Below are 23,697 nucleotides of genomic sequence, written 5' to 3'. Positions count from 1 at the left end.
CTAATCTTTGACAAAGCAGGAAAGGATGTCCTATGGAAAAAAGACAGTCTCTTCAACAAATGGTGTTGGGAAGATTGGACAGCCACATGCAGAAGAATGAAACTGGACCATTTCCTTACACCACACACAAAAATAGACTCCAAATGGTTGAAAGACCTCAATGTGAGACAGGAGTCCATCAACATCCTAAAGGAGAACACAGGCAGCAACCTCTTTGACCTCAGCCACAGCACCTTCTTCCTAGGAACATCGCCAAAGGCAAGGGAAGCAAGGGCAAAAATGAACTATTGGGACTTCATCAAGATAAAAAGCTTTTGCACAGCAAGAGAAACAGTCAACAAAACCAAAAGTCAACCGACAGAATAGGAGAAGATATTTGCAAATGACATATCAGATAAAGGGCTAGTATCCAAAATCTATAAAGAACTTCTTAAACTCAGCACCCAAAGAACAAATGATCCAGTCAAGAAATGGGCAGAAGACATGAACAGACATTTTTCCAAAGAAGACATCCAAATGGCCAACAGACACACGAAAAAGTGCTCAACATGGCTCGGCATCAGGGAAATCCAAATCAAAACCTCAATGAGATACCACCTCACACCAGTCAGAATGGCTAAAATTAACAAGTCAGGAAAACGACAGATGTTGGTGGGGATGTGGAGAAAGGGGAACCCTCCTACACTGTTGGTGGGAAGGCAAGCTGGTGCAACCATTCTGGAAAACAGTATGGAGGTTCCTCAAAAAGTTGAAAATAGAGCTACCATATGATCCACCAATTGCACTACTGGGATTTACCCCAAAGATACAAATGTAGGGATCCAAAGGGGTACGTGCACCCCGATGTTTATAGCAGCAATGTCCACAATAGCCAAACTGTGGAAAGAGCCAAGATGTCCAGCGACAGGTGAATGGATAAAGAAGAGGTGGTATATATATACAATGGAATATTATGCAGCCATCAGAAGGAATGAGATCTTGCCATTTGCAACGACGTGGATGGAACTGGAGGGTGTTATGCTGAACGTAATAAGTCAATCAGAGAAAGACATGTATCATATGACCTCACTGATATGAGGAATTCGTAATCTCAGGAAACAAACTGAGGGTTGCTGGAGTAGTGGGGGTTGGGAGGGATGGGGTGGCTGGGTGATAGACATTGGGGATGGTATGTGCTATGGTGAGCGCTGTGAATTGTGCAAGACTGTTGAATCACAGATCTGTACCTCTGAAACAAATAATACAATATATGTTAAGAAAAAAAAAAAAAGAAAATAGCAGTAGGGAAGAATGAAGGCGGGGAAATCGGAGGGGGAGATGAACCCTGAGAGACCGTAGACTCTGAAAAACAAACTGAGGGTTCTAGAGGGGAGGGGGGTGGGAGGATGGGTTAGCCTGGTGATGGGTATTAAAGAGGGCACATTGGAGTACTGGGTGTTATGCACAAACAATGAATCATGGAACACTACATCAAAAACTAATGATGTAATGTATGGCGATTAACATAACAATAAAAAATTTAAAAAATATCATCCTCTGTCATTTTTCTCATAACTATTATTATACTGATTCTAAGTCTTAGGTCCTTTCAGATTCATTGATTTTTTTTTCCTTTTTTACATATCTGCTGCTGTCAAAAAAAAAATGTCATTCATCTGGTACCTTTTTGAATAATTTTACCCAAAAGCATATCAAGTATAATAAAATTTTGAGCATTTTTTTCCTTAAGCTTTTGTTTCATTCATTAAAAATCTATTGAGCTCCCGCTAAGTGCGGTTTCATTTCATAAAGATAAAAAAGATCAGGTCTTTACCATCATTCCGATACGGCTAATGCAGTATTCTTAAGCTATAAATATGCATGTATTTCCAAGGCTATGATTAGTTGTTCTTGGGATAGATTGGGATAGATACTAGAGATGATTTCATGGAAGGGGAACTTTTGATCAAGACCTTAAAAGATACAGTGTTATTAAACAGGTGATAGAAGGGGTACAGACTGAGGGAGTACAGCAAAACCTTCTAGGTAGAGGCAAGGGTACAGAAACAGTAAAGTATGGGAAATGTGAATGGGATTATAACAGAAATGGGGCCCCTTTCCTTTTGCATCTTTGAGGTCTTAACCTATTCCTCTACCTACTAAAATATTAAGATTTTTAGGAATACATCCTTTGATTGTCTGCCCTGATATTTACTGCATAACCTAATGCCACCTAATGTTGTTGGCCAAAGTCTTGCAATTATTGGCTCTTTCTTGCTAATACTATATTGACAAGTCCCATGAATTGTTGGTATTTTTTCCCATTCAGCAGGCAGCTGCCTACATGCCTTAAGGTTTTAATCTGTGCTACCAGTATTTACTGTGTGCCCTGAAATTGTACACCATGGGAGAGACTCCTTAGAATCTGAGATCCCAGTGGAATCAGATGGGAGGTGAATCCTATCCAAATATCAGTCCTTCTTCATCACCAGTATGTTTTTCCTAAACAGTATTTTTCTTTTTAACATGATTCTCCTTTTGACCCTTGCCTGCCTCCCTCCCACATTTTCTCCTTCCATTTTCCCTTCTTTTTGTCCTCCCCTCCTCCTCCTCCTGCCCCACCCTCCTCCTTTCCCTTCTTTCTTTTTTCCAAAAACATGTATTTCATGCCCACATGCAACTGGCAGGTGTTAGGTGCTGAGAATACAAATTTTAATAAGACATGCTTTCACCTCTAAAATCCAGGGATAGGAGAAATAAGTGAGTCACCATAAAAGTATAATGTAACATATGTGATGATAAGTGCTATGGAAGGATCTAGGAGGGTGGATATGTTATTTATTGCCACAATAACACTGCATAACAAAAAGCCATAAAACCTCAGTAGTAAAACCTCAGCATTTATGTGTATGTGTCTAGGATAGTAGATCAGGCAGCTCCATCAGTCTTGACTGGGTTTTGTCAACTGTCTGAGTATCAGCTGATTCAACTGATCTAGGAAGCCTCAACTGGGAGAACTGAGGTGACTCAGCTCTGTTCCCTCTGTCTTTAGTTTTCCAGCAGGTTAGCCTGGGCTCATTTTCATGGCAATGGCAGAGTACAAGAGCACAAGTTGAAATGCTTCTGTGTTCCTTAGCTTCTGCCTGCTAACATGTGCCAACAGCTATTGGCCAAAGCACATAACATAATTGATCTCGGTTAGAGTGTGAAGGCACACTATATATAGTGTGTGGGAAAGAGTATTAGGGCTATCAATGCAATATACCACAGAGACATATCTACATTAAACTGGGGATTAGGGAACAGTCACTAAACATGTACCCTTTGAACTAAATTTTGAAGGAATTAGTTGAATGAAAGGAAAAACAAAAGCCATATTTGTCAGAGAGAACATCACATACAAAGTCCAGAAGATGGGAAACCTGTGTCGTCAGCTAGCTAGAGGTAGTTTGATATGTCAGGCAGGAACAAAGGATGCATGGTGGGAAATAAGGCTAGAATTAAAGCCAAAAGCCAGATTTCAAAGATGCTTATGCAACAAGCAAAGGAATTTGAAAGTTGTAGGAGTCTGTGATGGTTTTAAGCTTAGGTGTTAACAACTATTTAATTGATGTTAATTATTATTAATATTTTTTATTTGCTACCACAGCTAGTCCTTATGAAGATAATAATATACGGGCTGATAGTTGGTAGGTACATAAATTATAGGCTTATTTAGTCAGTGTTTTTATTAATATTTTTGGTACACTTAGAAGGCTGCACATGTTATTCATTTTAAGTCACTAGAAATACAGACTAAGGTTTTCATAGTATAAAGATTAACATATGAGTTTCAGCGATAGTGTGGGTAAACATCTAGAAAAGATTCTTATTTATACATGCCAAAATTTTGAAGTTGTGGAGTATAATCTAAAGTAAAACCAAAAGATCATTCATTATATCCTATATGTTTATTCTCAGTAGAATTGCTATATATAATTAAGTCTTAACATCTTTCTCATGTTGTCACTTTTTTATCCATGTTCTTGAGAACAGACTTAAAATGCAGCTCTTCTGGGCATACTAAATTCCATTTTGATTTGAGGAACATTGTGGAGACTGGAGATAAACTTGTCAGAACAAAAGTGACTGATCATTGTCCAGTTTATATATTCTAGAAAGACAATTGTCTTGTACACTTCCTGATTGAAACTGAAGCTCTTTGTGAAAGAGCCAATGGAATGTATTATGTACTACAACTGGAATATATTATGTATTTTCCTGTTGGCAGTCACGAATATTTGCACAATTAATTTCCGAGTTGCTTAATTGGTAATATAACAACTTTGTACTGTTTTCCATATTTTTTAATTTATAGGCTTATTTAGTCAGTAGTATAGTATATGAGACTAAAACTGTTGTTTGGGGTGACAAATTAAATTCTGGAAATACAAGTACATTAAGAGAGAGATTATTTATAACAGTGGTATTAATTGTTACCAGGTGGTTTTTCTAGAATGCTATTTAAGGAAGCGTAATTAAGTTATAACTTTGGCATGAGTTTGCTTCATTTAAAAAATGATGGGGGAACGGAGATTCTAGTCATTATACCCTGGTGAACTTGACATCAATCTCAACAAAAATTCTGGGATCTGTAATTAGTAGGAACTTACATGAATTCTCAATTTATATCAGAGTAAAATAATTTCCCTTTCTGATAGGGTAGTGCCATGGCAATAGAATACAAAATTGCAGCAAAATGTTCTTATGGATGAGATGGAGAATTATAGTTCTGACAAAGGCAACATGATGGTTGGTTCACCCTTTCTGAGCCCACAAGTATTGATTAGTGGATCTCTTGTCTCAAGGATATCTCTTAGCTACAGGGCTTTGTATCTGGCATATGACTTGTTCAACACTTAGGTTAGAAGTTTTCATTCCTTTTTTTTTTTTTTTTTAATTTAAAAGTTTTAGAATCTTTCTCTTCAAATGAGATCTTGGGCAGGGCCTCAATATATAAACCAAATAAATGCTGAACTACTGTCATTCAAGTGAGGACTGAAAATGGTGGTAATACTTGGAAAAGGTCTTTCCAGGGATATGCTGTTTAAGTAGAGACCTAAATGATAAGAAGTGGGGAATTTTTAACCTTGAAGAAGACTAGAGAGGGTACATGGTTTCTTCAGGTAGGTTAATGGTCCCCCTGAGCTGGGGATGGGAATGGGCATGAAGCATCTTTTTGGAATAATGGAAATGTTCCAAAACTTGATTGTGGTAATGATGGTATAACTGTTTAAATTTACTAAAAATCATTGCATTGTACACCTTAAACATGAATTTTATGGAGTATAAATAATATCTCAGTAAAATTGTTTAAAAAGTTTTTAAGCAAGATTTCTTCATATTTTTGAAGACCTATCATGTAAAAGGTAGATTTGATATTTCACCTAGGTCTAGGTGGCAAAACTAAGTCCAATGTGTGGGAGTTAATAAACAGAATTTCACTTACTTTAATGGAATAGCTCTCTAAGACGGGGAGGAACAGGTATAATGATACTGGGTTATGGGGTTTCTAAGAAGTTTAAATGATATAATTCATCTAAGTACACCAGACACATGTGAGACATTCAAAAAAATGCTGTTCAAAGAAAAATAGATACAGATAAACCTACAAGTATGTATATATGTATGTGTTTATATGTATATAAATTGTGTGTGTGCACATGTATAATTTTGAGAGAACGCAAATGTGCCAAAATGTTAACAGTTGGTGATTCTAAGTGAAGGCTATATAGGTGTCCATTGTACTGTTAATTTCAGTATTTCTGTTGATTTTGAAATCTTTCAAAATAAAAAATTAAGAGGAAAAAAAGACAGGAAGAGGTTCGGGCTCACAGGCTTGTGAGAGCCTAACTTCTTCAGATGCTGTGTGAAAGCGTAGTGAGACCATCGTTCGGTGCCTGAAATAGAGAAAACTGTGTGTTGTTTCTTATCCTAAAGGAAAGGCATATGCTGGTCAAGCACAATCTCTCAGCGGGGGGACAGCTGATCTTATATAGAGTTTTCAGGAAGCAGTGGTGTTCTGGAGCTTGACATCATCTGTAGAAGAGAGGTTACTCAGATGGGACTGTTGTGGACTGGTTGGCAATCAGAGGCCAGTTTCTTGGAGTAAGTCTCTTCTTGATTTGGCTGTCACAAGTGAGGAACTGCCATTGTTAGATGATCCGCTGACAAGCCTCAATACTTCTGGTGGCCGCTTACCATAGCTACAGAAAAATTCTTAATTTATGGGAACTTTAGAAATTCTCAGCTCATGTAAAATTCAGTGCCTGACATGATATAGACCCACAGTAAATATTTGCTGAGTGAGTAAAGAATTTTTTTAAAAATTATTTTATTATCTCCACCAGCATCATCTCATTGTTTAAAGCTGGAAAACTTGGAAGTTCTAACACTTTAGGCTGCAGCTCATTTGGAATCGCATCACTAAAGTTCTTCAATCACAGTGGAGATTTTTGTTTGTTTTGCTATGTCAGTGTTTCTTGAAATGATTTTCAGTGCTGTATAACTAAGTGGGCTTAGAAAAATGATTGCGTACACAGTAAATATATGGAAAACCAAACGTTTCTTTCCTGCAGAATTTCTCGGTATTTCATATAATGTGTTGTAAATCTAGAGAAGAATAAACTATCAGGCATTTCTTAAACGCCTGTAACTACAGAATACTTTTTTTTCTGGCCAACATCAATTTGGGAAGTGCTGATACACCCTTATCCGTTTTGCCAATTTGCTAAATATATGCATAGTGCAAACTCACCTATCTCTAAGTGACTGTCTCACATCACAGCATGTAATTCTGAAGCTTTCTATCTGCTAACGCCATGGGCAAATCTCTTAACTTTCTTGAATCTCTGATTCCCAGTCCATGAAATATGCTTGAAAATTTGGGTGAAATTTGTGATTATAGTGTGTCTATATCCAATGTTATAGAATGTTAATTTTTGACTGTTAAATTTCAGCAATAATGAGATAAAGTCCTCGCATTATTAAATATTTTCAGGGCCTCAGGGACCAAAAGAACTTTCTTGAAGCTATGATGTATCTCTCTAAAAGCCTTAAAAAATTATTTAGTTTTACAAAGTAATTGTACCAGGTTCCCTTTATAAAATTATTTTGTTAATCTTAATGTTTGATAAATGGGCATTTAAGGTTAATTTGTCTAGTTTGTTACAGTTTTTGCACATTTAACATGGTGTTGCAGAAAAAGAGTTCTGGATGAAATAAAAGGCCTACCTTTTGCCTGTAAGTGGATTTGTGACCCCGAGATGGTTATTTAACCTCTCTGACCTTTATTTTCCTTCCTTTTAAAACAAGATGAATGGATTAAATAATCTTTTAGGTCCTTCCCTGACCTAAATATTCAGTGACTGGTATACTTCTCATTTACTGTCTTCCCTGCTCCTCAGGTGAGGAGTGTTTATCATCATTTGCTTTATGCTGCTATTCATTAGGGTTTGAACTTGGGATATTTCCTTCTCAAGAATATAAGATAGATCAGTGGAAGATCCAAGCTTCCAGTTATGGAATGAATAAGGCATGGAAATAAAAGATACAGCATGGGGACTATAGTCAATGGGATTGTAATCGTGTTATATGGTGACAGATGGTAGCTACATATGCGGGGAGCATAGCGTAGCGTAATGTATATAGAGATATTGAATCACTGTGTGGTATTCCTGAAACTAATGTAACATTGTGTGTCAGGTATAGTCAGATAAAAAAAAATTAAAAATATATAGGATATATGAGAGAAATTGCTCTGTGAATTGCTAGAAGAAATTTATAGGGATATTATGCTCTTTTTGTGAACTTCTCAGATGTACATTCCATGCCTTGTGCTCTGGTAATTCTTGATTAGTTTTCCTAGGTGAGTCTTTGATTTTTACAAAGTTTTCTAACTTATCTTTTCACTTTCCCGTTTCTTAAGGCCATTTCTTTCAAGTCAAAAACTAAAAATTAATAAATGTCCATTTTAATATTTCACACTGCCTTCCTTCCCTTATCCCTCACTTCCCGTTTCCCGATTCTATGTTTTCTTTTTTTCTATGTGGTCTTTTTAATATACAAATCTTTTATTTGGTAATTTGTTATTTGCATTGTTTCCTGCATTCTTTCCTCATTGGAATACAAACCCCACTCGTTTTTTTAATGTCCTTCATTTATTGATGTATTCTAAGCAACTAGAACAGTGCCTGACACATAATAGGCACTTGGTAAAAAATTGTGGATTAATTAATTCATATAGATGATTTAAATGTTTGCTTTTTCTAAGTTTTAACTCTTGTTTTACTCTAAACAAAGATAGTTAACATTCCTGTATTTTTCACATTGGGATTGTAAATTTTACCTCATAAGTAATTTTATAATCTTGCTTTTCTTATATCTTCAGATATTTATAGTTATTTCATGTAGTGTTATAAAGTTCTAACAACATTCTCAAGGTTCATTTAAATGATATATGAATATATGCTGTAGTAAAGGGGATGGGGAAATTGATGATGAAAATTCAAGCAAGCAATGAGAAAAACCACTGCTAGAAAAACTGTCATGGTAGGTATTTATTTGATATTAGTTTGGCTTTCTCAGAGCCATTGTTAAGTGAATTCATTTCTTTCTTTGAAAAACAGGTAGATAAAATTATAGAGTTAGGAAGGTTAAAGGTATTAAAAATTGAAGAGTAAGGATAATTTGCATGTGTTTATGATTGTCTGATTGCCTTAAATGACTGCTCGTGGTCAAACATCTGCACTTCCCCCCCACCCCCCTTTGGACAGTGGGTAAATCAGTCTCAACAAATATTGGGTAAGAATGACCTAAACAGTATGATGTCTGTGTTTGCATGTGCTGTCTAGTGCCAGGTTAGCTGACTAGAGTGTATGTTAGGGTTGTAGCCTGCTATTCACTCTAATTCCAGTTAGGAGAAATTCCTGGGTATTATAGTAATACCTACCCTATAAAAGTATAATCAAGTAAGTGGTTTGAAGGGAAAAAGGAAACTTTTTGGGGGGACAGAAAGTCACCTGGGGCCTTCTTAAACCAAGCAGTAGTCACACAGTGTCCATTCCAAAGTAATGTCAGTTACCTGAGTTAGAAAAACGTCCAAAAAACCAGAAGTAATAAAAAAAAAGGCAACTAGCTCCCAAGACCACAGCAATTACTTAACCACAGCATCCAGAATAATTTAACCACATTAGAGTTTGTAGCCAGTGGTAAGTACTGAAAGCAACTCAGCATCCAAGAAGACGCACACAGGGCAGTTAAGAAACGTCTCTTTGTCCTTTTCTTTTATATTTGGTTCTGGATACTTTGTGAGCTGATCTGCTTATGGGTCTCATGTTCTCCGGCCCTGGCCAGCAAGCTCTCTGTCACAGATTTTCACCAAAATTCCCTCCTTGGTTTCTTTTTCACAATCTCTTCCCCACCACCCCACCCCCGGCTTTATTGAGGCATAACTGACAAGTAAAGTTGTAAGATATTTAAAGTGAACAGTGTGATGACTTGAGATACATACACACTGTGAAAGGATCTTTTTAATTAAACAATCCCTTTAATTAAAATTTATTCAGTCCTGCCACTCTGTTCTTTTTTTTTTTTTTTAAAGATTTTATTTATTTATTTGAGACTGAGAGATTGAGAGAGACAGAGAGCACATGAGAGGGGGAAGGGTCAGAGGGAGAAGCAGGCTCCCTGCCGAGCAGGGAGCCCGATGCGGGACTCGATCCCGGGACTCCAGGATCATGACCTGAGCCGAAGGCAGTCGCTTAACCAACTGAGCCACCCAGGCGCCCTGCCACTCTGTTCTTAATCATAGGGCTTGAAAATTTGAAAATAAATATTTTAGACTCAAAAGTGGATCTTGTTAAATATACTGAAAAAATATAAAATCTTGTGATAATATTCTTAAATACAAAGACTACTTACTTAGCATTTTTGTTGTTTTTCAATTCCTTTAGGAGGCATTGGAATGTTTCTTGGGAACTGTTTCCATGTTTAGGAGCAGGAATAAGTTGTAGCCTTATTGCCCTTCCTCCAATTGGCTTTATTCTTTTAATTCATTCTATGATACCCATTTAAAAAATGTACTTCTTCCTTCTTAATATCATGCTTTTTATCCAATTTACTCAATTTAGTAAGATTTCATTTTCTTATAAAAATTTTCTTATAAAAGTGATTTTCTTAAAACATTTTTAATAATTCTTGAAGAAGTAGGTTTGTATGATGTACGGGTTACAGCTGCTTTCATACATCAAAATCGAATGTCTGAAAAGGCACCTTTATAATCAGTCTAATCCAGTCCCCTTCTTTCATTGTCGAGGAAGTGACACATCCAGAAAAGTTACTTGCTCAAGGTTATAGTACTCCTTAGTGGCAGAGTGTCAAATAGAACCAGGCCATCAGACTCCCAGGCTAATTTCTTTTCATCATAACTGACTTCTTCTTTGTAGCTGATGGCCAGGATGTAGTGGGACTTATGCAATTATTGTAATCTTCTTAGTTTGATAATGGACACATGAACTGTGTTTTTCTGGGCTCACATCTCTGGCCCCTTACTCAGCAGATGCTATTTCCCTCTTGCATGTTGGCAGGGACTACAGTGAGATGCAGCTGCGTAGCTGTGCCTCATCCGCTGTCATAAACTTTGTCCTTAACTTCATGAATGGAAAAGCATTATCTCCAAATGAAGGGATAGAATCCCCATGTGCTGTTTGTTTCTCTGTTTTGGGACCCAAGAACTGAAATAATTAGGGTAATTGAAAGTAAATATACAAGTTTTATTCATTATTCATTCATTCTCTTAAAAAAAGAAACTTCTGGCTTGTCTTTTTTTTTTTTTTTTAAATAAGAAGCGTGTCATGACCTTTTAGTATTAATTAAGCTGATTTATTTGGTAGAGAATAACTTGGAAAACCCCTTAGTCCTAGGCAAATCAGAAGTGTTGGTAATGCTTATAATACATATATTTTAATCAAAGCAAAAAAGTTTTCCCATGTCAATAAATAATATTTGTAAAATACCTTTTTTTAATTTTTACCTTCTTTGAAATGTTTGTTTTATACTAATATATATATGTACTTGTATAACTTAAAAAGAGTATTTTATACTGTATGTGCTCACTCAAAAAGTTTGTTTTTCTTAGTTAAAACCCTTAAAAGAATTTGGGGTTGATTGCCTTTCACTGTTGGGGGTAAGTGGGTATAAGGACTATGGGTCTATGAGGACATAATCAAATATATACATTTACGTAGGATCTGGAGGTTAGCTAAAGATTTTAGTAAATGAATAATACTTTAGAATGTACAGAGCCCGTGGAAGCATATACTTGGGAAGCTTCTTGGCATGAATTACTAACAAAAAATGTCAAGTAGGGGCTCAACCTAGTGTAAGATAGCAAATAACTGACATCCTTCTTCTCTCCTTTTGTTTTTGTTTTTTATTTCTTTTTAAAACTGATGTCAAAAGCTACTGACCTAGAGCATATTTTTTCAAAACATATAGTGACTATAGTAATATTCAGTGTATAGTTTGAAAAATGTATTTTCTGTGTTTTGGAAGTGTCTCTGCAACTAGTTCTTCTATTTTATCTTACGTGCCTCCTATTAATAGGATTTTTTTTTTTTTACTTTAATAGATGTCTATTTAAAGGATAGCCCCCAATTGTAGACTGTGTTGGGCATATACATAACAAAAATACTGAAAGGCTGAGTGTTAAGTCCTGCTTCCTTTTGGAACAATATCCCATGGTTTTGTTCAGCACATACCCTCCTGTATCTGAGTATAAGAGTACATAATAAGGAGTGTAACTTCACCTCATAAATAATCTTGCTTATTTCATACTTTCAGTATGAATTTGACAAGGGAATTGCAGAGCTAGCTGTGCTAGTGGTCACTAAAGCATCTGATCCTGGAACTGAATCAAACCAATCTTGTCTGGGTGAAAAGGTAGGCTGTAAGTGACTCTGCCGCTGTTATTATTAGGGGGAGTCCAGCAGGATTGCTCTGGACTTAAACTGCTTGCTGTGACCCTAGTTTTCAAAGTCACAGTCCTTCCTAAAATGGAGGCTCGTGTGTCATAGCAGTGAAGTTACTGCATGGGGACCAGGGCAGGGACAGCCTTTTTAGGACAGTTTCCTGAAAGACGTTTAGTGGAGGCTGGTCCAGCAGCATTGGTGTTATTAGAGGCATCTAGGCAGTATATGAAGGAATGGAGTATCAGGCTCTATTTGTTGGAACTAGACCCAGGACAAGTCAGTCAAGGCATCAGTAAATAGTAAGGTAGGTCTTTAATGAAAAAAAAAAAAGATTTTTATAAGTGTCAGTTACTTGGATTTTGTCCTTCAGTGACTTAAAAATATTATATACATTACAGAGGAAAAAGGAAGTGACTGTGGCTAGATATAGTGGTTTTCATTTTGTTTTCCAAAAATCACTAGGACAATGTCTAGCTTTCTGTGTGTGGGAAAAAAATTGGCAGAAGTAATGTGAGAAAAACTGTGGAATTAAAGCTGAGGTACTAACAATCTTGAAAATTAAAATAGTATACTCATCAAATCCCATCCCTAGTTTTAGATACTTGACATGTTTTAGGTAGTTTACGTGTTTATGCTGATCACAATTTTAAGTAGAAAAAATTTACCTTTTTTTGAGGTAAAATTTGATAATTATTTGTATGTTTTATGTACATTAATACAAGAAGTATTTTTAAAGTGTTCTTTTTATTAGAGATGTGAATTGAATTTATCTTTGAGTCAGTTATTTCACTTTGATAACTTTGTACTTTTTCTCTAGTGAGATTTTAAATAATTTAAATAATGGAAGGGAAACTTTGTTCAGGCATTCCAAAGAATTTAATACTGAATATGTATCAGTGAACATAAGATTTTTGCATTGTGGAGCTTACTCTCTAATGTGGGCTTTTTACTCCCGTTCTGTTTTGTTGGTTTGTTTGTCCTTGTACCAGTAACACACTATCTTAATTCTGTAGCTTTATAATTTGTCTGGTAGGACATATCCTTCCACTTTAAAAAAGTGTCTTGATTATTCTTGGCTCTTGGCTCCTTCATAAAAAGTTTAGAACTGATTTTTATTTCTTTTTAATTGCATTTTCCGCCTTTGCTTTTTTCCGTAGCTTTATTGAGATATAATTGACATACATTCTGTGTAAGTTTGAGGGACACAACATGTTGATTTGATACACTAATTATTGCAAAATGATTACCACCATAGCTTTAGCTAACACCTCCATTACGTCACATAATTACCATTTCTTTTTTGTGGTGAGAACATGTAAAAATTACTCTCTTAGCAACTTTCGAGTGTAAAATACAATATTATTAACTATAATCACCATGGTGTACATTACATCCTTAGAACTTATTCATCTTATAACTAGAAGTTTGTACCCGTTAAGCAACATCTCCCCATTTCCCTCACTTTTGACTCCTATAAACACCACTCTGCTGTCTGTTTTTATGAGTTCATTCTGCCTTTGTGTTGATGATGATATTTGTGGATTGATCTTATATTTGAAAAACATGCTAATTCCTTTATTAACTCATGCTAATTCCTTTATTAACTTCCTTTATTAACTCAAATAGTTTGTTTCCCAAATATTTTTGATTTTCTGTGTAGATACTCAGATTATATGTGAATAAGAGTGGTTTTAGTTTATTCTTTTTCACTCCTTAGGTAGTTTAAACCTTTTCTTGTCTTAATGTTCTGGCTACAATCTTAAGTATTATAAGTCCCCCCCCCCCCCCATCCAAAAGTAGAGTGTTCCTCTGAAAACTTCCTAAGCCAAAGTGGCATAGAGTGAGACATAATTACCATTAATTTATATGGAAAACTTTGTAAGTGTTCCCAGACCCGAAAAATAACCTCACTTAGGCTTTTCTAATACCTTTGAACACATCTTACTAATGAATATACAAAATAAGCCAAAATAAAGCACATATGCTTATAGACACAGTTCTAAGCTGTGGCACCCTGATGCTGAGATGCTGAGTGTAGTTCCCAGGAAAGGAGCTTCATGGTGCTACTCTCACTGTTTGGGATGCGCCCTGCCTCTATAACAGTTTGTTGTAAACCAAATGCTGAACATGAGTTTTACTTTTCATCTTTTGTCATAAACTCAAATATCCTCTTTGGATATCTCTAAATTAGCAAAAACAGGTACTAATATAGATCTTTTGTACAAGCAAAGTGGTGTAATGTGAAATTTGAAAAGCATGTGATACCTGTATGAAAGTGGGATAGTAGGAGTCCTTCTACTGGTGTGAATTTTGAAGAGTATGAATGTGTGTGAGTATATTGTTTCCTATATGGTTTTTGGTAGATTCTCTTAATCAGATGAAAGAAAATGCCTGTAAGTCAAATTCACTAAAATTTTCATCATGAGTGTTGTTGAGTAATTTTCCTATCTATTGAGATGATCATAAAATTTTTCTCTTCAGATTTTAAGTAGTTAATTATTAACATTAATAGATACATGTTCCACTCTTGTTTTCCTGGGCACATTTTCCTGTTTCCAAAAAAATAGAACCAGTAGGGTAACTGTATGTGTGTTTGCATATATGGGTATGAAAGTGATTTATAAGGAATTTGCTATACAATTATGGAAGCTGAGAAGTCCTAAGATCTGTAGTCACAAAGCTGGAGACCCAGGAGTGCCAATGGTATATAGTTCCAGTCCAAGTCCAAATAGCTGAGGAGCAGGAGAGCTGATGATATAAGTTACAGTCTGAGTCCAAAGGCATGAGATCCAGGAAAGCAAGTGGTATAAATTTTAGTTTCAGTAGAAAGCCTGAGAATTCCAAGATTCCAGTCCAGGGTGGTGGCATAGGAGCCTCCTGAACTTACCTCCTTCCATGAACACACCAAATCTGCAACTATACACAGAAAAATTCCCTTTGAACAAAATCCAGAAACTAGCTGAGCAATTCCTATATACCAAGCAAATGAGGAAAAAAAAAATCTGTTTGAAACAAGCCGGAATGGGTGAGACATCCTTGCCATAAACCCCGTCTTGGCACTGTGACATACAGTCAGGCAGGGACTCAGAACTGGCTTCTCCCTGAGGAGCACAGGATTTGGACCCAATATCCAGTGCCCCAACTTCTAATACTTCCACCGGAGGGATGGGCTCCCACAACAACTAACTCTGAAAGCCAGTGGGGTTTTGTCCACAAGATGATAGCAAAAAAGGAACAGTTCATAACTGGGTTGCCAGGACTCCCCAAGGACTCGCCTTGGCTCTCCCTCCAGGGCTCAACTCAGCAGCAGACAGAAATGCCTGTCTCACACCCTTTCCCTGAAAGGTGCCTATTTGCATTCTTGGAGGGGGGAGTCCTTTTTTTAAAATCTAAATTCAATTAATTATCATAATGTATTATTAGTGTCAGAGGTAGAGTTCAGTGATACATCAGTTGCTTATAACACCCAGTGCTCATTACAACACGTGCTCTCCTTAATGCCCATCACTCAGGTACCCCATCCCCCTACCCCCTACCCTCCAGCAACGTTGTTTCCTATGATTAAGAGTCTCTTATGGTTTTCTCCCTCTCTGATTTCGTCTTGCTTTATTTGTCCTGGGTTTGTTTCTTTTAGGAACCAGAATCATGCTGTATGTATTGTGCTTTGATGTGTTTGTTGGAGATGTTCTCAGCCTAGCACACTCCTTTTATCCATTATATATTCCACAGAATTAGTGTCACTGTTTGGGCTGCTTCATTCTGCTGTTATAATTATGCCCACTTTTGTGCACAAACTTGAGCACATGGGCTGGAATTTGAGGGGAAGAGTGTCAGTTTGAGTCCTTGTCAATCTGAGGTGAAGGCGTGTTGACTTGGCATTGAGCAGGTGGCAGGCTGTGCATGCTGACTTGGGCAGGAGGGTGGCTGGCCTGTGAATTTGGGACCCGCATGCCGATGGCATCGTGTGTAACAGGGACGTGGCTGGTTTTGTTTTTCTGGGAAACTCTCTCTCTCCTTCTATTCTGAATGAAAGCCTTGCTGGATAGAATATTCTTGGCTGTAGATTTTTTCCTTTTAGCACTTTGAATTTATCATGCTGCTCTCTTCTGGCCTGCAAAGTTTCTGCTGAAAAACCCACTGATAGCCTTCTGGGGTTTCCCTTGTATGTAACTGCTTTCCTTTCTCTTGCCGTGTTTAAAATTCTCTCTTTATCACTACTTTTGGCCATCTTATTTATGTTGTGTCTTGGTGCAGACCTCTTTGGGTTGCTTTTGTTGGGGGCTCTCTGTGCCTCCTGGATCTGGATTTCTCTTTCTTCCCCAGATTCAGCAGGTTTTCAGCTATTATTTCTTCAGAAAAATCTTCTGCCCCCTTTTCTCACTCTTCTCCTTCTGGGATCCCTATCATACAACTGGACTGTTATGCTTGACAGTGTTGCTGAGTTCCCTGGGTCTCTTCTCATTTGGGGTATTTTTTTCCCCTCTCATCTGCTCAGCTTGATTCCTTTCCATTACTCTGTCCTCCAGGTTGCTGATCCATTCTTCTACTTCCTCTTGTTTGTTATTTATTCCAGGTGGTCTATTTTTATTACCATTTAGTGGTCCAGTATCTCTAATTCGTTCTTTTTTACGTCTCCTATCTCTTGGTGGAGGGTCTCATGGAGGTCCTGCACTCCTTTCTCAATTCTAGCAAGTATTTTTATGAGCATTACTTTAAATTTGCTATCAGACATATTACTTATCTCCATTTTGTTTAGGTCTCTTGCTCTGATTTTGTTCCACTCTTTCATTTGGGACATATTCCTCTGTCTCCCCATTTTGTCTATTTTGTGTCTGTTTCTGAAAGTGAGCTACATCTCCCACACTTGAAAATAGTGGCTTTATGTAGAAGAGGTCCTGTAGTGCCCCGCAGTGCTGTGTCTCCTTTTCACCAGAAAATGGTGCTTCAGGGGTGTCTCCTATGTGTGTTGCTACAGAGGTGTCCTTCCATTGTGGTAGAGCTGTGTTTGCCTTCAGTCCAGCCTGTGATGGCTCTCTGCCTGTTGTGGGCAGAGTCTGGTGCCTGTGGTGTTAGTGAGCCAGTCCAGGGCTACCCTGGGCTTGAGTTGTGTCAGACCAGGTATTTACCAGAGATGAAGTAGTACCAAACTGCGGCACTTTCCCTGTGATGTCCCCTGAGAAGCTTTTGTTGGTGGGTAGGGCCTGCAGTCAGACCAACTGCCTGCCCCCAGCCCACTGTTGGGGTCACAGTCAGACTGGTGTGTGGTTATCTTTCCCTCTCCCTGGAGCAGGACTCACTTTGGAGTGGTGCTGGCCCTTGTCTGGGCTCTACGCACACTGCCAGGCTTGTGGCACCGCTTTGATGGGATCTTGCCAAAAGCAGTCGGTGGGGGTGGATCTGCTTTTCTGTGGCCTCTTGTCTATGTTGGGCTGCGGAGAGTCTGTTCTAGTTTTCGGGTTGCTTTCTGGGGTATTTATGCCAATGTAAGTGTTCTCTAGGTGGCCACACAGCAAGAGGTGAGCCCAGGGTCCTCCTAGTCTGCCATCTTTACAGCAGCCTCTCACCTATTTGCATTCTTAAAAGCTGCAGCCTGCAGCCAAGCATATATGGCCAACTAATACTTGACAAGGGAGCCAAGAATACTCAAAAAAAAAAAAGACAGTCTCCTCAATAAATGGTTCTGGGAAAATTGGGTATACACATGTAAAACAATGAAACTTGACCCCTGTCTTACACCACTCACAAAAATTATGTCAAAATGGATTATGGATTTAAATGCAAGATCTGAAACTTCTAGAAGAAAACAGGAGAAGAGCTTTTTGACATGCATCTTGGTAATGATTTTTTGGAAATCACACCTAAACCAAAGACAGTTAAAGTAAAAAAATAAACAGTTTGGACTATATCAAACTAAAAGGCTTCTGCACGGCAAAGGAAATGACAACATGTGCAATGGGAAAAAAAAAAATTTGCAAATCTTGTATCTAATAAGGGGTTACTATCCAAAATATATAAAGAACTCATACAACTCAATATCCAGAAAACAAATATTACATTAAGTGGGCAAAGGACTTGAATAGACATTTATCGAAAGAAGATACACAGATGGCCCACAGGTGCATGAAAAGATGCTCACTAGTCATCAGGGAAATGCAAATAAAAGCTATGAGATATCACCTCCTGCCTGTTAGAATGGCCATCATCAAAAAGACAGATAACAAATGCTTGTGTGGCTGTGGAGAAATATGAACCCTCATGCACTGTTGATGGGATTGCAAATTGCTACAGCCACTATGGAAAACAGTATGGATGTTCCTCAAAAAATTAAAAACGGAAATACCATATGATTCAGCAGTTCCACTTATGGATATATATCCAGAGGAAACAGAAACACTAACTTGAAAAAATATCTGCACCCCCATGTTCATAGCAGCATTATGTAAAATTGCTGAGATATGCAAACAACTGTCCATCAATGGGTGAATGAATAAAGATACACACACACACACACACACGTATATGTATACACACAAACATCGGAATATTATTCAACCATAAAAAATGAGGAAATCCTATCATTTCTGACAACATGAATGGACCTAGACTACATAATGCTAAGTGAAATAAGTCAGATAGAGAAAGACAAATATATGATCTCACTTCTATGTGGAATCTAAAGCAGAAACAAAAACAAACAAAAAACCCCAAGAAACTTATAGAAAAAGGGATCAGATTTATAGGTGCCAGAGGTAGGTGGTTGGGGAGGGGGAATTGGAGGAAGATGGTCATATGGTACAGACTTCCAGTTATAAGGTAAGTACTAGGGATGTAATGTACAACATGATGACTATAGTTAACACTGCTGTGTGTTATATAAGAAAGTTGTTAAGAGTAGATTCTAAAAGTTCTCATCACAAAGAAATATTTATTTATTTTCTCTTTGTATCTATATGAGATGATGGATGTTAACTAAACCTACTGCGGTAATCATTTCACAATACATGTAAATCAAACCATCATGCTGTACAACCTTAAACCTACACAGTGTTGCATGTCAGTTATTTCTCAATAAAAATGGGGGAACAAAACCTGCAGCCTGAAAGTCAGGCTTCTCATTTAGCACATGTCTGCAGTATTCCCCCTGCCCCACTGTGGTTCACCAGTATCTCCATGAAAGGAGCTTATGCACAAATCTAGTGATCCAGCTTTTGTGACTGCCATCTAGAGGACACACTGGCTGTAGTGGCCAGTGGAGCTTTCACTTCTGGGTCCTCCAAAATTAAGTTTTTAATTGAATTTTTTCCCAGGGCTCAGCACAGAGATAGCAGTTAGAAATGCCCATTTCCAGTCCTCCCTGGTAAGAGGCCTTATTTGCATATCATAAAAACTACTGATTAAGGGTCAAGTTTCTAATTTGGCACATATCTAGGGGCTGATTGTGAACCTCCCTACAGACCGGGAGGCCTGTGCATTCTCCCTCTGACCAGATCTAATTCAAGAGTATCACCCTGAAAAGAGCTTTTGCACATGTTTGGTCACCTGGATTTTGTGGCTGCCACCCAAGGGACACATCTCTTGATCTGGTAGTGGTGGCCAACAGATCTTGAGTTACAGTTCCCATGGGACTGTAGCAAGCAAAGAAACACTTCTCAACCAACTATCATCCCAGGGCTCCGCACAGAGGGAACAGAAAGAAACACCCATCTACTAGTCATTCCCTAAGGGAAGCCTGTTTGAATACTTTAAAATATACTGCCTTGGGGTCCAGCTTTCAATCAGCCTAAATCAGTGTGCTGACTGAGACCTTCTTCTTGTGGGACACTGATAGTTCTTGGCGTACCTAAGTTACCTAGGAGTCTGTAAGGACAAAGAAGGTTAAATTTAGAGAGACAACCAAGAACTAGGGCTGAATGATAAGGTTCATCTCCCATACAAGACTATCAGTCCAGACTGGGGAGGAGGCTATTTTATGTAACGCACACAGAAATCAACACAGAGAATGAAGGGAAATGGGGAACGAGAAAGAGATGTTCTTACCAAAATTATAAGATAAAACTCAAGAAACTGAGGTAAGTGGTTTACCTGATAAATAATTCAAAGTAATGGTCAGAAAGATGCACACTGAAATCAAGAGAACAAAGCATTAATAAATGAGAATTTTAACAAAGAGATAGAAAATATTAAAAAATACCCCCAAGCAGAGATCATAGAGTTGAAGAATATAATAACTGAACTGAAAATTTCAGTAGAGGGGTTTAACAGCAGACTAGATGAAGCCTAAGAAAGCATCAGTGAACTTGAAGACAGAACAGTGGAATTCATGCAATCAGAGGGGCAAAAAGAATAAAAAAAAGAGTAAAGATATTTTAAGTGAAGATACCATCAATCAGACTAATATTTGCGTTATAAAGGTACCAGAGAAGAAGAGAGAGAGAGAGGGTAAAAAGCTTATTTGAAGCAATAATGGCTGAAAATTTTCATAACCAAGGGAAAGAAACAGATTCAGGATGCCCACAGAGTTCCAAATCAGATGAATCCAGACACCCACACTGAGACACATTATAATTAAATTGTCAAAGGTTAAAGACAAGGGAAGAATCTTAAAAGCCACAAAATCAACTTGTTACATATGAAGGAACCCCCACAAGACTGTTAGCAAATTTTTTCAGCAGAAACTTTGCAAGTCTAAAGGGAGTGGCATGATATATTCCAAGTGCTGAAAGAAAGCAATTGGCAACCAAGAATAGTCGACCTGGCAAAGTTGTCCTTAGGAATTGAAGGAGAAAGAGTTTTCAAGACAAGCGAAGGGGTTCATAACCACTAGACTAGCCTTATAAGAAATGTTCAAGGGACTTTTTCAAAATGAAATGAAAGAATACTAATTAGTAACTGGAAAACATATAAAAGTACAAATCCCACCAGTTAAATTCATAGTACTCAAATGTTTCAGTGGTGGTGAGTAAATCATTCATACATCTAGTATGAAGGCTAAAAAAGTAGTAAAAATATGGACAACTACAATAATTTGTTAATGATACACAAAGTAAAAAGATGTACATTGTGCAATTCAAAAACCAAAATGGAGACAGGGGAGTAAACAGTATGAAAACCTGAGAAGCGGTAGAGCTGATCGTGTAAGTCCCAGTCTGAGTTCAAAGACAGTGGAAGACTGATGTCCCAGTTTGAATATAGGCAGAGGGAGTGTTTCTCCCTTACACTGCCTTTTGTTCTTTTCAGGCCTTCAACAGGTTGGATGAAGCCCACGCATGTTGGAGAGGGCAGTTTGCCTCAGGCAATTAATCTCATTCAGAATTACTTTCACACACATGTTCAGTTTAATGTTTAACCAAATATTTGAGCACCCCTAGCCCAGTCAGGTTAAGACATAAAATGAACCACTACCCCATGTCACCTCGACACCCATATACATCTCCTTAAACTATTCTTAATCTCCAAATAAAGACAATAACAGGGTCATAATTTTGCCTAACTTGATACAATTATCCAGTGTACAACTGAAAATGTGTTAACACATTTCCCAGAAGATGAGGTTAATTCTTTGAGTGACGTTTACACTTCTTAATATCCCTAAGTTAACTACTATGATGTAAACATAATAATTAAATATTATGCTATTAATCCAATACATCTTATGTTACATGATAAGGGAATAAGGACAGGAAGGAAACAACAGTATTTGCCCAATAATCACACACACACACAAACATATTTATAACAAAACAAGGAGGAAATATAATGATTACAGTCCTGTTTTTGTTACTGGTAATGTGAATAGCTGGTATTAGTAACTACCTTTTTCTACTACCCATTCTGTATTCCCTTTGCCTTCAGCAAGCACCTCAGCTGGTTGTGGCTTTTTGCCTGGTGGAATGACCCAAACCTTCATTCCTGAAGGATCTGGGCCATTAATAGCCTTTCCTGGTTTGGGTTGTTGTAATTTTCCATTGGTTTTAATAACAGGGCATGGTACTACTAAGAGGTGGCCTCAGGGATCTCCTGTATTCCAGACATACTCTTCCTTACCTCCACTGTGGCAAACCAGTCCTGTCTCCACTTGGTAGTCAACATCACTCACCCCAGCTAGCACAGTAACTCCCTCTTTGCTTGTTGACTCAGAAGCATGAGGAATCCAAAGTGACTGAGCAGCAGTCTTAAAATTTCATTTCAATGGAATAATTGTTGTGTCAGTGGAATAAATGTGAAAGCATTCCTCCCTCTGGAAAAGACTTCGAGGCCAGCAAATCATAAGGTCATGGGAACTGGAAGCAAAAATTTTGCTAGTGGGTCTTTAGGGGTAATAATGAGTGCTGCCACTACCATTCCACCCCTTGATTCCTGGATTTGTGAATCCTACTTGTGGGAGAAACAGCACCATATATTGGTTGTTGATTCACAGGATGTATAAGTGTTCTGGAAAACCTTGCCCCAGCTCTACAAGGTATTGCCACCTAGTTGGCACTGTAACTGGATTTTCAAAAGCCATTCCCACCATTCTGTCAAATCAGCTACTTCATAATGGTGGGAAACATGTTAAGACTAGTGCTTGTGAATTCTTTGAGCATGGACCCAGTGCACCACTTCCTTTGCTATGAAGTGAGGTTTTTTTTATCACAAACAATGCTGTATGGAGTACCATGACAACAGATAAGGCATTTTGTAAGTCCACAGATGGTAGTTTTGGCAGTGACATTGCATGTGGGGACAGCAAATGCATATCCAGAGTAAATGTCTATTCTAGTAAGAACCATACCCTTTCATTTTCGTGATGGGAGTGGTCTAATGTAATCAACCTTTTGCAAGGAAGATGGCGGATCACCCTGGGGAATGGTGCCAGTTTAGAAACTCAGTGTTGATCTTTGCAGCTGACAGATGGGCACTCAGCAGGGGCTGTAACAATGATGGCATTGATTAGTGGAATTCCATGTTACTGGGCCCTGCATATCCTCCATCCCTCCCACCATGACCACTTTGTTCATGAGCCCCATTGAATGATGACAAGGTGATTGGGTGAAAAAAACTGATAGTATCCACTTGATTATTAAAATTCTCCTTTGCTGAGGTTGCCCCTGAGTATTCACACGGGATCCAAATATCCTCACCTTCTTTTTCTCGTTCAGAGAAATCTGTCCACCTACCTCTTCCCCAAATTTCCTTCTCATCAATTTTCTAATCATGTTCCTTACCATTTTTTCAGCCAACCATTGACCATAGCCCATGAATCAGTATATAATTGCAAATCTGACCATTTGCCCTTTCGAATAAAATAAACAACTAGATGCACTGCTAAAAGTTCCCATTGGGAGGATTTTCCTTCACCACTGTCTTTGAGTGATGTTCTAGAAGGGGACTGCAGTGCTCCAGCCTGTTCACTTTTAGGTGGTGCCTGCATATCATGCAGGACCATATGTAAACCAGGGCCTGAGTCTTCTCTTTTTCTGTTAGTTGATCATAGGGAGCTCCCATGAGGTCATAGGAGAAGGGTAGGAGGGAAAGTAAATTCCCCCTCATTCTACCTTTTGTTTTATTCAAGCCTTTTAATTATGATTTTTTTTTTTCTGTTTATGTACATGAGTAAAACTTATGTGTAATTTTACTTTTTTTCACTGTTTTTCTAGTTTTGAAACCCAGGTTATACTAGCCTAAATAAATGAGTTAGGGAGTATATATCTTTTTGTATTCTCTTTAAAAG

The 23,697-nt window shown here is 37.8% G+C and overlaps 1 protein-coding gene across 6 annotated transcripts in view; it reads left to right on the top strand.

The window, feature by feature from the left end:
• The window catches only part of SUPT3H (SPT3 homolog, SAGA and STAGA complex component), a 562,051-nt gene that overhangs the window by 256,868 nt on the left and 281,486 nt on the right, over nt 1-23,697 (top strand). The window lies entirely within an intron of this gene.

Source organism: Mirounga angustirostris, unplaced genomic scaffold (genome assembly GCF_029215605.1).
Source record: "Mirounga angustirostris isolate CCGP_5_RB_7025 unplaced genomic scaffold, mMirAng1.0.hap1 SCAF_8, whole genome shotgun sequence".
In the NCBI taxonomy this organism is placed as follows: domain Eukaryota; kingdom Metazoa; phylum Chordata; class Mammalia; order Carnivora; family Phocidae; genus Mirounga; species Mirounga angustirostris.
The sequence above is the reverse complement of the archived record's forward strand: the minus strand, read 5'-3'. Positions and strand labels throughout refer to the sequence as shown.